The sequence below is a fragment of the Dama dama genome, chromosome 17 (genome assembly GCF_033118175.1).
Source record: "Dama dama isolate Ldn47 chromosome 17, ASM3311817v1, whole genome shotgun sequence".
Lineage (NCBI taxonomy): Eukaryota > Metazoa > Chordata > Mammalia > Artiodactyla > Cervidae > Dama > Dama dama.
In genome coordinates, this window is record NC_083697.1 from 58,923,602 (window position 1) to 58,940,350 (window position 16,749).

The 16,749-nt window shown below is 37.9% G+C and overlaps 1 pseudogene; it reads left to right on the forward strand.

The window, feature by feature from the left end:
* Positions 1-9,430, forward strand: part of LOC133071849 (phytanoyl-CoA hydroxylase interacting protein-like) — a 108,367-nt pseudogene extending 98,937 nt beyond the window's left edge.
* The last annotated feature ends 7,319 nt before the right edge of the window (positions 9,431-16,749 follow it).

The following is a 16,749-nucleotide window of genomic DNA, read 5'->3' on the forward strand; positions in this document are numbered from 1 at the left end:
AGCACATATATGACTCCCCAATTGTTTCAGGTTCCAGAAAAAATGATAATGAGACTACTGCTCTGGAACAAGACTCAGATTCGGAACTTTCTCCTGATGAGGAAGATGATTTAAAAGAGCAGGCTTTTGAGCATGACAAAGAAGGATGGGATGCCTTTATAGTAACTCAACAAAAGAATAAAGACCAAGGCTCCCCTTTTTCTGAACTTAGAGAGATGCTAACATCCATATCTCAGAGAATGGAACAACTAGACTTATCGCCCATAAATACAGCTAAGCCGTTGCATTCTAAAACGCCGTCTGTTGTAGCCGGTTTAGACCCTGACCCGCTGCCGCCGCCCGTCCCGCTCCCTCCCCCTCCTCTCGCAGAAGCGCCTTTGATTCCAACAGCGCCAGTATATGTTCCATCTAGCCTAAAAAGGCCAGTCCTTTCACCACTACAAATGGCTGTGAAAACAGCCCGAGAACAGGGTGAAAATCTTGAGGGATATTCTATGATTTTCCCTGTTTTTCTAGATGCTAATCATCGGAGGTATCATGAGCCTCTGCCTCTTAAACAACTGAAACAAGATTGCGCCCAATACGGGCCTACTGCGCCATTTACTCTAGCCATAATTGAAAGTCTTTCTTCTCAATACTTGCCTCCTAATGGTTGGAAGGCAGTTGCACGAGCCTGTCTCTCAGGAGGTGATTATCTCTTGTGGCGCTCAGAATACGGCGAGGTCTGTAACATCATTGAAGACCGTAACCGCCGCAATGGGCTGCAGGTTACTTTTGACATGCTAATGCAGGAAAGACAATTTAGAGACCTCAATCAACAACTGACCCTTCCTCCCCTAAAATATTAAACAATGAAGGGCGAGCTGCTCTGGCCCTAATTGAAAATGCCCTCTCTCAGCATTTTGCTACCTACTGTGATTTTTCTCAACCGTGGGGACTATATGTGTTTCCCTCTAAACATACCCCGACGGCAGTGTTATATCAAAATGCTCCCTTACAGTGGATCCATTTACCTGTATCGCCTTCAAAAGTTCTTACTCCTTTTTTTGATTTCATTAGCCTCCTCGTTGCCAAAGGAAGGCGTCTTTCCAGAGAAATGTTGGGAGCCGATCCTGCTTACATTTATGTGCCCTATACCAAAGAACAGCAGGAATGGCTTTTTCAGTTTAATGACTCATGGGCTTTGGCCTTTTCCTCCTTTACAGGTCAAATTATTAATCATTTATCTTCTGATAAACTTTTGCATTTTGCCAGCCAGCATTCATTTATTTTTCCAAAAAATGTTTCTAATGTTCCTATTCAAGATGCTCTTACGATCTTTACTGACGGATCCTCCAATGGAACTGCTGCCTTTGTGGTTAATGATACCCCTTTCTCCTGGCAGACGAACTATACATCGGCTCAAGAAGTAGAACTTTCAGCCGTCCATAAAGTATGTTCACGATATTCCTCACAGTCTTTTAATTTGTTTACTGATAGCAAATACATTGCTCATGCTTTGCAATATATAGAAACTGTTCCCTTTATTTCTACTGTGAATTCTAACATTCAAAATTTATTACGTTCAATTCAGTCTCTGCTGCAACAGCGCACCTTACCCTGCTTCTTTGGACATTTACGTGCCCACACTGGGCTTCCTGGACCTCTGTCTATGGGAAATCAGATGGCTGATTCTCACACTAGAGTTTTTCTTTCACAGGTGGAAGCAGCACAGCAGTCACATGCGCTACATCACCAGAATAGTAATACTCTTCGTTTACAGTTTCAAATCCCTCGAGAGACTGCACGACAAATTGTTAAATCTTGTTCTGTTTGCCCTAAGTTTCTTCCAGTTCCACATCTTGGTATTAATCCTCGCGGGCTTCTACCGAATCATCTTTGGCAAATGGATGTCACTCATGTCCCTTCCTTTGGTCGTTTAAAGTACGTTCATGTATCTATTGACACCTTTTCAGGATATATTGTGGCATCCTTACAGACTGGTGAAGCCGCAAAACATTCTATCTCGCATTGTCTTTATGCTTTTTCCATTTTAGGCACGCGAAAGATTATAAAAACTGATAATGGCCCCGGCTATGTTTCCTCTGCTTTCAAAAATTTTTGTTCCTCTTTTTCTATCACCCTAAAAACAGGCATTCCTTATAATCCACAGGGTCAAGGCATCGTGGAACGTGCTAATCAAACTTTGAAACTACAGCTTCAAAAAATACAGAGGGGGGAGCTCTACCCCGTTCTACCCAGAAATTACCTTAATCACACTTTATATATTTTAAATTTTTTAATTTTAGATAAAGAAGGACATTCAGCCGCGCAGAGATTTTGGGACCCTCAGATTTCCAGCAGAAAGCCGATGGTCTTGTGGAAAGACCCGCTGGATAATAACTGGCATGGCCCAGATCCCGTGTTAATTTGGGGGAGGGGTCAGGTGTGTGTTTTTCCACAGGATGCCAAAGCACCGCGCTGGCTCCCGGAAAGGCTGGTACGCCAGACGGAGGAGATTACTGAATCAGCAATTAGGTCGGCTGACTTTACAGCAGAGGAATCTTCTCCCGACAAATCAGCAGATGCATGAGTGTTAATGCGTACTTATATTACGAAAATAGATCTGTTTCTTCTCCTAATGATTTTAATCGATTTGAGGGTGACTACTACCAAGTTTGGGATGAATATTTCTGGATGACCCCTGAAAAAGGACAGCTACTGACCCCTGCTGACATTTGCTGGGAGCAAAAGACTCATGTACCAACATTTGGAGGCCGAGAATTTCCAGGATATCACATGAAACATATGGGACTATTGCCTACCCACAAATGTAAGACTGTAATGGATGTAACATTTATTGTCAACAAGTCTGTTATTTGGCCAGGGACAGATTGGGAAAATAGCCCTGGTATAAGATGGGTAGCCCCAAATAACACTCGATGGATTTGTGGATACAACCTTTGGCCCTGGCTCCCTGTAGGATGGGTGGGGAGATGTACCCTAGGGTTTGTGTTTGCCCCTGGGAGAATTCATAAGCAAAAAATTAGTCAACCTGTTAATTTACCTTATGTTAAAGCCCGGTGGTCACGCTCTGTTTTTCATTGGTATGATTATTTAGCCTCAATTTTCGTGCCCTCTTTAGGAGCCACTGATATTATGCTCAGGGTAGAGGCTTTGAACAATTTTACAAAACAAGCTTTGACAGATACTAGAAGAGCTTTAGAGGCTCTTAATGAAGAACAAAAACAGATGAGAAAAGCCGTTCTACAAAATCGTATGGCTCTGGATATTCTAACAGCCTCTCAAGGGGGAACATGTGCCTTAATAAAAATGGAGTGTTGTGTATATATTCCTGATTATTCCTCAAATGTTTCTGATGCTTTAGAAGATATGAAACAACAAGTAGCCGCTATGGATTTTTCTGACTCCAGCATTTGGAGTCAGATATCTGCCTGGTTTCATAGTGGTTGGTGGAAATCTATAATTTTTATCATTATATGCATATTGTTATTGCTGTGTTTTGGCCCTTGCATTTGTCAATGCATATCTGAGATGATAAATAAAAGATTGCTGATGTTTTCCCGTTTGCAAACGCGGCCATTTCCTTTGAGGGAGATATAATGGCCATTAGTCAAAAGAAAAGGGGGAGATGCGGGGAGCCGGCCTGACTGCTCAGGCCCCTTCTCGGCCCTGAGAGAGATCAAAAGGTCCCTCTCTGTCCTGCCACCCCTGATTTGTTAAAGTGCAAATTGGCCTTTCTCACCTCCCTCAAGGAAATCGCTGCAGCCACCATTTGCCCATCTTCCTGACTCTGATAAGATTATCGGGCTCCTGTGAATGGCTTATGTCTAGGTAGTCTTTACCTGATTGTAAGAACCTGGTGCCATGCTCTGCTGGAGTTAAGATAAAACTCCTGAGCTAAAACTAGTGTCTGCAGTTCTGCACGTATGCAAGTCTTTGATCTAAAATTTGGTGAATCCTGTTAGTATATATATGTATGTTACCCCTCAATAAAGTCGTCGGAATCAGTCACAAGCTGACTCCGTCCCTCTCAACCCCATCTTTCTTAGTCTTTTATTTCTCAGGTGCTCTGGTGATTGCGTCCTCGGCCTGTTCATCTAGCCGGCAGGCCCGGCAGCTGAGCAGTATGCCTTTGTGTGTGTGTGTGTGTGTGTGTGTGTGTGTGTGTGTGTGTGTGTGCGCGCGTGCCAAATTTTCTTTATCCATTTCTCTGTTAAGGAACACTTAGGTGGTTTCATTATCTTGGCAATTGTAAATAATGCTGCTGTGAACTTTTGGGTGCATGAAGCTGTTCAAATGAGTGTTTTTATCTTTTTCTGATACATACGCAGGAGTGGAATTTCTGGGTCATATGGTGGTGGTTCTTTTAGTTTCCTTGAAACTTCCATCCTGTTTTCCACAGTGGTTGTACCAACTTACATTCCCACCAATGTGTATGAGTTTAAGAGTATAACAGTGTATGAGTGTATGAGGGTTACCTTTTCTCCACATTCTTGCCAAAATTTGTTATTTGTTTTCATATTGATGACAGTCATTCTTATAGGTGTGAAGTGATGCCTTATTGTGGTTCTAACTTACATTTCTGTGATGATTCACAATGTTGAACATCTTTTCATGTGCTTTTTGGGCATCTGTATGTCTTCCTTGTAAAACTGTCTCTTCAGGTCTTCTGTCCGTTTTTTAATCCAGTTGTGTGTGTGTGTGTGAGTGTGTGCATGTGTGTGTGTGTTTGTTTTGTTTCTTGCTGTTGGGTTTGATGAGCTATTTATATATTTTTTTATATTAACCACTTATTAGCCATATTATTTGCAAATATCTTCTCCCATTCAGTAGGCTGTCCTTTTATTTTGTTGATAGTTTTATTTACTGTGTGAAGTCTTTTAAATTTAATTAGACCTGATTTGATTATTTTTGTTTTTATTTCCTTTGATTTTTAAATCAAAAACACACTGTTATTATTTATGTCAAAGAATGTTCTGTCAAAGTTTTATTTTTAAAGTTTTATAGTATCCCATCTTACATTTATGACTTTAAACCATTTTGAGTTTATTTTTGTACATGGTGTTAGAAAATTTCTAATTTCATTCTTTTACATCTATATGTTCAATAAATGAATTAATATGTCTTAACTGATTTTGAATAAAGCGATCAATGCATACATAAGCTAACAGCCTAAAAGCTTTTATTTATTTACAATTTGTGATCAGGTTTTACACTTTCAAAAATTTTAATAAATTAATTTGGAGAGGCAATCAAAATATCCTAATGTCAAGGATGACTTCATTTTTATTAAATTCTCTATAATATATGCAATATTGACTATCAGTCAGCAGAGATTTTGGTAATAGATCATTGGATAACAAGAGCTACACGTTATTCTGAAACTTTGTTTTGTATAAATATCAGTGTTCTGGTGATACGTGAGAATTCTCAGGCTAGACTGTGAAGAACACATCCATAATGGTATATAAGTATATTAGGCAAAGAGATAGAATTATTTATTTTATAAGTCTCATAATACAAACTATTAATTAATAATAATTGGAATCTCTTAAATATATGTAAATCATCTGTTAAATAAATGTAAATCATCATACTTTTAATGTGTTTCCTGATTGTTATGTCTTCCTTTGTTTTTTTTTTATGTGTGAAAGTGAAAGAGGAGAGTGAAAAAGTTGGCTTAAAGCTCAACATTCAGAAAACTAAGATCATGGCATCCAGTCCCATCACTTCATGGCAAATAGATGGGGAAACAGTGGAAACAAGGCTGACTTTATTTTTCTGGGCTCCAAAATCACTGCAGATGGTGATTGCAGCCATGAAATTAAAAGATGCTTACTCCTTGGAAAGAAAGTTATGACCAACCTAGATAGCATATTTGAAAAGCAGAGACATTATTTTATCAACAAAGGTCCATCTAGTCAAGGCTATGGTTTTTCCAGTGGATGTGAGAGTTGGACCATAAAGAAAGCTGAGTGCCAAAGAATTGATGCTTTTGAACTGTGATGTTGGAGAAGACTCTTGAGAGTCCCTTGGGCTGCAAGGAGGTCCAACCAGTCCATCATAAAGGAGATCAGTCCTGGGTGTTCATTGGAAAGACTGATGTTGAAGCTGAAACTCCAGGGTGACAATAAATAGGCTTGAGATACTCCTTTTCCTATTTGGAACCAGTCTCTTGTTCCATGTCCAGTTCTAACTGTTGCTTCCTGACCTGCATACAGATTTCTCAAGAGGCAGGTCAGGTGGTCTGCTATTCCCATCTCTTTCAGAATTTTCCACAATTTATTCTGATCCACATAGTCAAAGGCTTTGGCATAGTCAATAAAGCAGAAACAGATATTTTCTGGAACTCTCTTGCTTTTTCGATGATCCAGCAGATGTTGGCAATTTGATCTCTGATTCCTCTACCTTTTCTAAAACGAGCTTGAACATCTGAAATTTCACAGTTCATGTATTGCTGAAGCCTGGCTTGTAGAATTTTGAGGATTACTTTACTAGCATGTGAGATGAGTGCAATGGTGCAGTAGTTTATGGATTCTTTGGCATTGCCTTTCTTTGGGATTGGAATGAAAGCTGACATTTTCCAGTCCTTTGGCCACCGCTCCGTTTCCTAAATTTGCTGGCATATTGAGTGCAGCACTTTCACAGCATCATCTTTTAGGATTTGAGATAGTTCAACCGCAATTCTATCACCTCCACTAGCTTTGTTCTTAGTGATGCTTCCTAAGGCCCACTTGACTTCACATTCCAGGATGTCTGGCTCTAGGTGAGTGATCACACCATCATGATTATCTGGGTCATGAAGATCTTTTTTGTACAGTTATTCTGTGTATTCTTGCCACCTCTTCTTAATATCTTCTGCTTCTGTTAGGTCCATACCACTTCTGTCCTTTATTGAGCACATCTTTGCATGAAATGTTCCCATGGTATGTCTAATTTTCTTGAAGACATCTCTAGTCTTTCCCATTCTGTTGTTTTCCTCTATTTCTTTGCACTGATCACTCAGGAAGGCTTTCTTATCCCTCCTTGCTATTTTTTGAACTCTGCACTCAAATGAGTATATCTTTCTTTTTCTCCTTTGTTTTTTACCTCTCTTCTTTTCACAGCTATTTGTAAGGCCTCCTCACACAGTCGTTTTGCTTTTTTGCATTTCTTTTTCTTGGGGATGGTCTTGATCCCTGTCTCCTGTACAATGTCCGGACCCTCCATCCATAGTTCATCAGGCACTCTGTCTATCAGATCTAGTCCCTTAAATCTGTTTGTCACTCCCACTGTATAATTGTAAGGGATTTGATTTAGGTCATACCTGAATGGCCTAGTGGTTCCCGCTACTTTCTTCAATTTAAATCTTAATTTGACGATAAGGAGTTCATGATCTGAGCCACAGTCAGCTCCTGGTCTTGTTTTGCTGACTGTATAGAGCTTCTCCATCCTTGGCTACAAAGAATATAATCAGTCTGATTTTGGTGTTGGCCATCTGGTGATATCCATCTGTAGAGTCTTCTCTTGTGTTGTTGGAAGTGGGTTTTTGCTATGACCAGTGTGTTCTCTTGGCAAAACTCTATTAGCCTTTGCCCTGCTTCATTCTGTACTCCAAGGCCCAATTTGCCTGTTACTCCAAGTGTTTCTTAACTTCCTACTTTTGCATTCCAGTCCCCTATAGTGAAAAGGACATCTTTTTTGGGTATTAGTTCTAAAAGACTTTGTAGGTCATCATAGAACCATTTAACTTCAGCTTTTTCAGCATTACTGTTTGGGGCATAGACTTGGATTACCGTGATATTGAATGGTTTGCCTTGGAAATGAACAGAGATCATTTTTGAGATTGTATCCAAGTACTGCATTTCAGACTCTTTTGTTGACTATGATGGCTACTACATTTCTTCTAATTGATTCTTGCCCACAGTAGTAGATATAATGGTCATCTGAGTTATATTCACCCATTCCAATCCATTTTAGTTCGCTGATTCCTAAAATGTTATTGTTTACTCTTGCCATCTCCTGTTTGGCCACTTCCAATTTGCCTTGATTCATGGACCTAATATTCCAGGTTCCTATGCAACATTCCTCTTTACACCATCAGACCTTGCTTTTATCACCAGTCACATCCACAACTGGGTACTGTTTTTGCTTTGGTTCCATCCCTTCATTCTTTCTGGAATTGTTTTCCACTGATCTCCAGTAACATATTGGGCACCTACCAACCTGGGGAGTTCATCTTTCAGTGTCCTATCTTTTTGCCTTTTCATACTGTTCATGGGGTTCTCAAGGCAAGAATACCGAAGTGGATTGCCATTCCCTTGTCCAATGGACCACATTTTGTCAGGTCAGGTCTCCACCATGACCTGTCCATCTTGGGTGGCCCTACACGTCATGGCTTAGTTTCATTGAGTTAGACAAAAACTTTGTCCATGTGGTTAGATTGGTTAGTTTTCTGTGACTGTGGTTTCAGTCTGTCTGCCCTCTGATGGCCTCTCTCAGCACCTCAATAGCAGTGCAGAGTGCCTCAAAACAAGTTGGTGGTGATTATGTTGTGGCTGAATGGAGTGAAAGTATAGAATTGTACACAGCAGACTATTCAAAAGTTCATCTAACACAATGGTTAGAGAAGGCCAAAGTGATTGCAGGACAGATGTTCAAATTTTCTGTTTTTTTCATAACCAGCACAAAGAATATTTTGACTATATTCGAAAACATCATGGGAATTCTGTGCAGCCCTCTGTCAAGAATAACAGTGGCAGCCATGGCTCGCCTATCAGTTGAAAATTAGAAGGCATCTTCAGCTGGGCTTCTGCTGTGGCTCAGCTGGTAAAGAATCTACCTGCAATGCAGGAAACCTGGGTTTGATCCCTGGATTGGGATGATCCCCTGGAGAAGGGAAAGGCTACCCACTCCAATATTCTGGTCTGGAGAATTCCATGGACTGTATAGTCCATGGGGTCGAAGAGAGTCAGACACGACTGAGGACTTTCACTTTCACTCCTTCAGCTGCAGCACTGAATTCAATACTGGGAAGCCACCCCAGGATTCACCTTATGGAAGATAGAGGTTTGAGATTGCAGCAGAAAAACTTTTTAACCCCAATACTAACTTATGCTTCAGGGATTTCTACTGTGTGTACACTGCTTATCATTATGTGATTCTGGTCATTGCCCCTGTGGGATCTCTAGGAGATGAATTTTGTAAACAGTGCCTCCCTCAACTAAATTCCCAGGAAAATGAATTTCTGACCTGCAGAGAAGAAGATGGGATGGTGGTTTACCACCATGCCCAGGATGTCATTTTCGAAGTCATTTACACTGACCCTGTAGCTATTTCTCTAGGCACCGTGGCAGAAATCACTGGTCATCAGCTCATGAATTTATCTACTGTAAATGCAAAGAAAGATCCCAGATGCAAAATCTGTAATATTAGTGTTGGACATTAACACCCACTTTTCTTATTCTTAGTCCCCCTTTCCTCCTGTAGAAGCCCTCATGCTCTGTCGTCCATTTTCATCACCAGATGTTTTCCACTGAAGCATGCACATGCCACATTCACCAAAAGTGAACTGCCACTTTTCAGATTTCCAACTTGTTGTAGTGTTTCCTATCCCTACGCTTCCCAAGACTTTGAGAGATGAACTATCCTAAGTCGTTCCTGACACTCTCTTGCCTAGACACTGCAATGTTTTTATTTTTCCTTTATGCCAAACATAATGAAACTATTATATAAACTGCTTTAGTAAAACACAAAATAATGGCATATAAATGGTGTTTAAATATGCTCCCATTTTAATCTACTGAGCAAATATTGGAATAACTCCAAACCACACAAAAAAGTGTAATTACAGAATGAGTTAAATCTTGAAGCCTAGAATTGTCAGCACTTCCAACTTATTGAATTTGACAGTGTTATTTATGTTGTTTATATTAGCTAACAGGAAACAGCTACTGTGTTTCAACATAATAAATATAATAGAAAAATATTTTATTTGTATTGTTGTATAAAATATTTACAATCTTATAGAATATATTGAGTTACACCTAATAGCAATTGTATACATGTCACGAAACCATTTCCCTTACCAAAGATGTAGTTTGTAAGCCTCAAATAGTTGTGTATCTGTCCTATTAAAAGTACATAACTTTAATTAAACAAATTTGTGAAGGACATTATTCTGATTCATAAAGGTTATAAAATATCAGGTAAATATAGAGAAAACAATAAGCCTCTGAAACCATCTGCTCCAGAAATAGTCAATATTAATCCCATCCAAACTACATGAAAATGTAAATTTGTTCACCATCATGCTTAAACATTATAGAAAAGAGAATTACAAACGTGGCTGGTATGAGAGAGAAAATGTGGACCTTTTACTTATTTTTACAAAAACAAAATAATAAACATGTGGTTTAATGCAAAATAGCAAAACAATATACACTGAAGTTAATGATGTAAATGAAATATTCTGACTTCTTTAAAAAAAAAAAAGAGTACTAACTGCCCAGTAAGGAAAAACCAAAACCAGGGAATAACTGTTGAGAACTGAGTCACAATAATTCAGGCAAATCAAAATGAAAGATCAGAGAATTCACCTAAGGAAGAAGTGGTCATGGCAAAACATACTTAGGTAAACATGGCTTTATTTGAGGAAACTAAGCAAGAACGAAAATGACAAAGTAAAGAATTCTAAGAAACAAAAGGCCTAGAACCTCAGAGAGAATTTTTGTATCCAGAGGTCAGAGTAGTAGTAAAATGACATTTAAAATTTTGACCCAGAACTGTCACTAAACCTGCTTAACATCTAAGAGTGAAGGTTCATTTTTTTTTAATTGAAGGATAATTGCTTTACAGAATCTTGTTGTTTTCTGTCAAACATCAACACAAATCAGCCATAGGTGTACATATTGACAAGTGCATTCATTTTATTTGACTGTGGTAGAGAAGGAGTCTGACAACAAGTGTTCTCAGCCACTAATCAAAACACAAGCAAGAAAAGCAATGTTGTGGATACACACCGCTGTAGAAATAAACACTGACTTAGACATCAAGAATGGAAATCCATTTCTTTTGCAAATGTATAGAACCCTAATTTCCAGCAGGTTCATTATTGTTCTCCTTCAACTTAAGGAGTCAGTTAGGAGGTTTAACTTTACAGAAAGCCAAATCCTTAGAAAAGCTACATTTTAACTATTGAGTTGCCCTTTGAAAGTTTTCTAGTAACATAGAAATTGTGTCTCATTCTTGGGAAATGCAGATGCAAACTATTTTTAGTAGAAATGACAAAGTAAACTGTGGCAGGTAGGAAAAAGCTTTATTCTACTTTCACTAACGTGTCCACCAGGGTAAGTATGAAATTCTTTTATAGCAAGATTCCTGCTTCAGATAATAGGGGAAAAAGCTGAATGTTTATGTTTCAAAAGACTTCTACAGCATCTTCCAAGTCAGTTCTTAAAAGTGCCCTTCAAAAACTCAAGGAGAATTTTAAAGTTTAGAGGGTTTAAATCTCTCTCTATATATATATATTTTAAAATCCTTTCAATATTGCTTCTGCATAAAGAATATGATGACATCTGAGTATTTTCATTGTCTAAGAATTAAAAAAAAATTCTACAGAAAATCATGCCATTCATGGCACATAGTTACATGTATACACCAGATTATAATAGTAAATGACAACTGTATATATTGAAAATATAACTTTTAAAAGTTATTTGGGAATTTTGCAGTTATTTAGCCCTGATTTTTATTTCAAGTAATAAAAGCATATACATATATATGTATATATATGTATTTATACACACACATATAGTAAGTATATATATGTGTATATGTGTATAAATACATATATATGTATTTCACACATTTATTTTCAAAAAAAACAAAAATCCTTGGTTAATTTAGATATTAAAAAGTAAAGTCAATGTATGGCAAAACCACTTCAATATTGTAAACTAATTAGCCTCCTATTAAAATAAATAAATTTGTATTTTAAGAAAAAGTAATGTTTTCTGTTTCCCCTGTGTTTAATTTAAGCGGTGAGTGACAGAACCCCAGGATAGATGCTTCCTTCTGTCCAACATAAAAGTTCAAATAAACAGCCCAGAGCTGGTGCTTGCTCTGCAGTGTCAGTGACTCGCGTTCTTTTGATGTCATTTTACTTTGTATGCGATCTCCATCCTTATGTGGTTCAAAATGGCTTTTCTACTTTCAATTACTAAAACTCCTATTGATGTTAACAAGAAGACAAAACGGAAAGAAGAAAGGCATATTCTTTGCTAAGACATTTCACAGAGTTTGTACTGACTATTTCTACTGACATTCTTCTTGTCATTATTTAAACTTATGACCGTGTCCTGAAAAAGAGGCTGAAAATACAGTCTTTATTCTGAGTAGCCACAGGTACAGGTAAATACGCTATTACTATGAAAGAGGCTCATTGAGGAACATTTTGCAGTCTGTGCTACAACCTGCTATCAACAGTGGTGATGTTGGCAAATGTATCTATATCTATACACATTTCAATATATTATACTAGAAGCGTGTGAAAAAATAGATTGTATATATAACCCACAGTAGAAAATAAGCATCCTTTCATTGTTGAATTAGGGGACTGTGCTTCAATTGATCATATTAGAAATGTATCTGTATGTACATATTGGAGCAAAAGTAACACTAAGAAATTTTTTAAAGCACCATTAATTGTTTAAAGCCAACCTTCAAAAAATAAAATAAAATAAAGCCAACCTTCAAAGAGAAAATATACTGACATTTAAATGGCACTCTGGAGTCTAGCGCTGTTTCAGTGTCACTTTCAATGTTAACATCAGTTTCAGATGAAGACATAACTTTTAAGAGTCATCTGTGTATTATAATGAGAAAAATATAATTAAGTAAAGCTCTATTAAATTCTCTAAACTAAGCACTCAATACTATAAGGAGAGAAGAGACTATTACTGTCTTCTCAATAAAAATTGAAATTAAATCCAAATATATTTTTTCACAAAATTTGATCCTGAAGTTACACATATATGAATGTAACCACAAAGACATAGTTACCACACACTCTTGTATATCAAAACATCTACAGTAACTTAAATGATCAGAAACAGTCAACTGATTGAATAAATGATAGATGATCTGAAAATAATGTATTAATCATAAAAATGAAGTTGTTAATGTACATCCACTGGCACAGAAATAAATTTAGGCTATAATACTGTGTGCCTGAAAAAAATACAAAATGTTACATGCAATGTGATCCAAATTTTGCAATCTGAGAGTGTAACAATATGGATTCACATGCATATATGTGTCTGGAAAAAATAAACCAAATGTTGACAGCAGTTAGCTCTATGTTGTGGAATTTTGATAATCAAGATTTCTTTTTTCAGATTATGAGACTGACAGACTGCTTGTAGTGCTAAAAAAGACACTAAGATTTTCTTTTCAACACATAGCATGCATTATCTGAAAATTATTTTAAAAAGCATAAGATATAACAAGTAGGATAATTTTTAAAAGTATAAAATAATTGAGATATATACTTAGGTGAAAGGCAGATTGTACACCAGTATGTATGTGTGAATTCTCTTTAGTAAAAGTAACATAAAATGCATTATGATAAATCTGTAGTACGTACAGCAAGTCCTATCTGTGGTCAGCTTTGGAATTAAGACCCATAGATGATCTTTCTAATAAAATTAACACTATGTGTTTTAAGATGTAGCCATATCATTAAGTATTACTTTATTATCATCACGATGTATGACTTCTACTGAGTTTCGGCTAGAATAAAAAAAAATAGGTCTATTGTATGCTTCTTCTTGTTCTTACCATCTGCTCCCTGCATGACTGTGAGAGCCTGAGAGAAGAATATTTCTGCCGCAAAATTATCTACTGCTGACAGAAAGATCCTAGATAACTGACCTTCAGTAGTCTTGAAGGAGGTACTAATGGAACACCTAAAAATTCTTCAATTCAAAAGATTGCGGTGGAATTACATCAAGTATTATGAGTCAACAGAGCCTGAGACACATGTGAGGATCCAGCTTATTGGTGCTTCAGCACTTGAGGTCATGCAGACACATCAGCGCCCCCAGAGGCCCATCCCCACACATGTAATTGCTCAGATGGGTCAAAACCCTCCCTCTACCGTAGTATGGTTTAGGTCAGAGCCTGGGGACAAATTCTAGAAGCCACTAGAAGATGGCTTGTCTTGTTAACTATAAAATCATTTACTTCTGGAAATTTTATTTTAAAGTGAATTGAATTAGTATTTGTCAAGAACTGGTTGTGGAACCATAACTAAAAAGTGAAAGGAAAATTTTGGTTCATCTGGTAAAAATATGACAAGTGTCCAGGTAGAACTTGTTTCAGATGCCTGTGATTTCAGGATCTAAAATCGCTGTGTCTCTGTCAGTCTCTTTCTTTCTCCCATTTTCCCTCCCTCCCTACTTCCCCTTATTTCTGGGTGGTGCTATTTACTTCTCTCCAATTGTAATTAATAGTGAAATTTCACCACATTCATAGGACCCTTTCAAAACCTGTCTCTCAGCTTTGATGTGTCCATATAAAATTACTGATGGGAATGTACTCTACACAACCATACCCTCACACATCCCACACATGAATTTCATCTTCCAAAAACTTCTTGATCATGTCAACATCTGTGCACTTTTAACATTTCCGCTTCGGCCAGCTGCTGTCATACCTTATCTGATGATTTCTGTTCGGTTCAGTTCAGGTCAGTCACTCAGTCATGTCCAACTCTTTGCAACCCCATAGACTGCAGCACGCCAGGCTTCCCTGTCCATCACCAACTCCTGTCCATCAATTCAGTGATGCCATCCAACCATCTCATCCTCTTTCATCCGCTTCTCCTCCTGCCTTCAATCTTTCCCAGCATCAGAGTCTTTTCCAATGAGTCATTTCTTCACATCAAGTGGCCAAAGCATCAGAGCTTCTGCCTCAGCATCAGTCCTACATTGCTTCTAAATATTTATCTTCCCTCATGCCCCTCCCCACCATCACTCACCACTAGATAATTTTCCAGACCTGAAGGAATGCCCCAAGATTTCCCCCTGCACACATAACCATTCTCCAGAGTGGAATTAGAGAAATATTTTCAAATTGAAAGTCTGATCATATTCCATTCACATAGTCTTATTTTAAAATGCATACATGCCTCCCAGAATCCTGACCTTGACCTACACTGCTCTTTGGTAAATGGCTACTCCTTCCCACCTCAATATCTTCTTTCAGAATATATTCATTATTTTCCCAGTGACCTTTCCTTTTCTATTATTCTTAACTGGACAGACTCTTGCTAAAGGATCTTCTTCCTCTGCATAGATTTTTCTTCATTATTTTTCAAACTAATTCTAACTTTCTTAGATATTAGATAAATGTATTAGTTTTGTGTTTCTACTTATCACTACAAATTAGTGGCTTAAAACAACATAAATGTATTACCCTAGAATTCTGGAGGGCAGAAATTCATATCAGTCTCAAGGGGCTGATATCAAGATGCTCCTGCTAATGGTTCAAGGAAGGATCCATTCTGTTGCCTTTTCTAGTTTCTAGACATAACCTGGCTTCCTGAGATCATGGCTCCTTCTCCACCTCCAGAGCCTGCAGAGGGGCATCTTCAAACCTCTCTCTCTGTGACCCTCTGCTTCTGTCATTACATACATTGTCTCCTATGAATTTTTTTCTTCCTTCACTTTTTTTTTTTTTATTATTATTATTTTTTTTTTCCAGTGGGTTTTGTCATACATTGATATGAATCAGCCATGGATTTACATGTATTCCCAATCCCGATCCCCCCTCCCACCTCCCTCTCCACCCGATTCCTCTGGGTCTTCCCAGTGCACCAGGCCGGAGCACTTGTCTCGTGCATCCCACCTGGGCTGGTGATCTGTTTCACCATAGATAGTATACATGCTGTTCTTTTGAAATATCCCACCCTCACATTCTCCCACTCTTGCAGTTACATTGGGCATAGCCAGATGATCCAGGAAAATCTCCCCTTCTCAAAATTCTTAATTTAATGACATTTGCAAAGTCCTTTTTGCCATGTTAGATACCATGTTGATAGCTGCTGGAGAGTAGGAAATGGGGGAGTATTACTCTGCCTATTTCATTAACATCATTTCTTTCTATGGAAAGCATCTCAGAACTCATTTATTTGATGAAAACTTCCTAATAAGTTATATCAATCCTTCATTTACTTGTATCCTTCATAAACCTAGACACTTGGTGAATGCATGAATTTTTCCAGTTAATGTTTCCTAATATTTGATCTTATCACCATAGCCACTGCTATGTAGCACCATTATTGACGCACAGTCACATGTCCACCTATGTAGTCAGGTATCCTGTTATCAAAAAAGGATGAAGAGGTGGTGGCATTCAAAAACATAAGCTAATATATATCCATTTTGATTCCTTGTTTCTAATTGTATAGCATTAACACAACTGTCTTAAACTCAAAAATAGTGCCAACAATACTGAAAAAGGAAACTGAGAGTTGACTTATCAATAAATATGCACTAGAAATTTCAGGTGCTATTCTAGCTTTAGAAAATAATTCTTAGAAGTTCTTCTGGGAAAATAATGCATATAGGAATACTAGTTGATAGCTTTTAGATACAATCTGATCACAATTTTAGACACAATTCAAAACTATATTGTTCCTGGGGGACTGGACTGGGGAGTCTCAGTGTTGGGTACAGTCAGGCAGAATGTGGCATTACAGGCAGA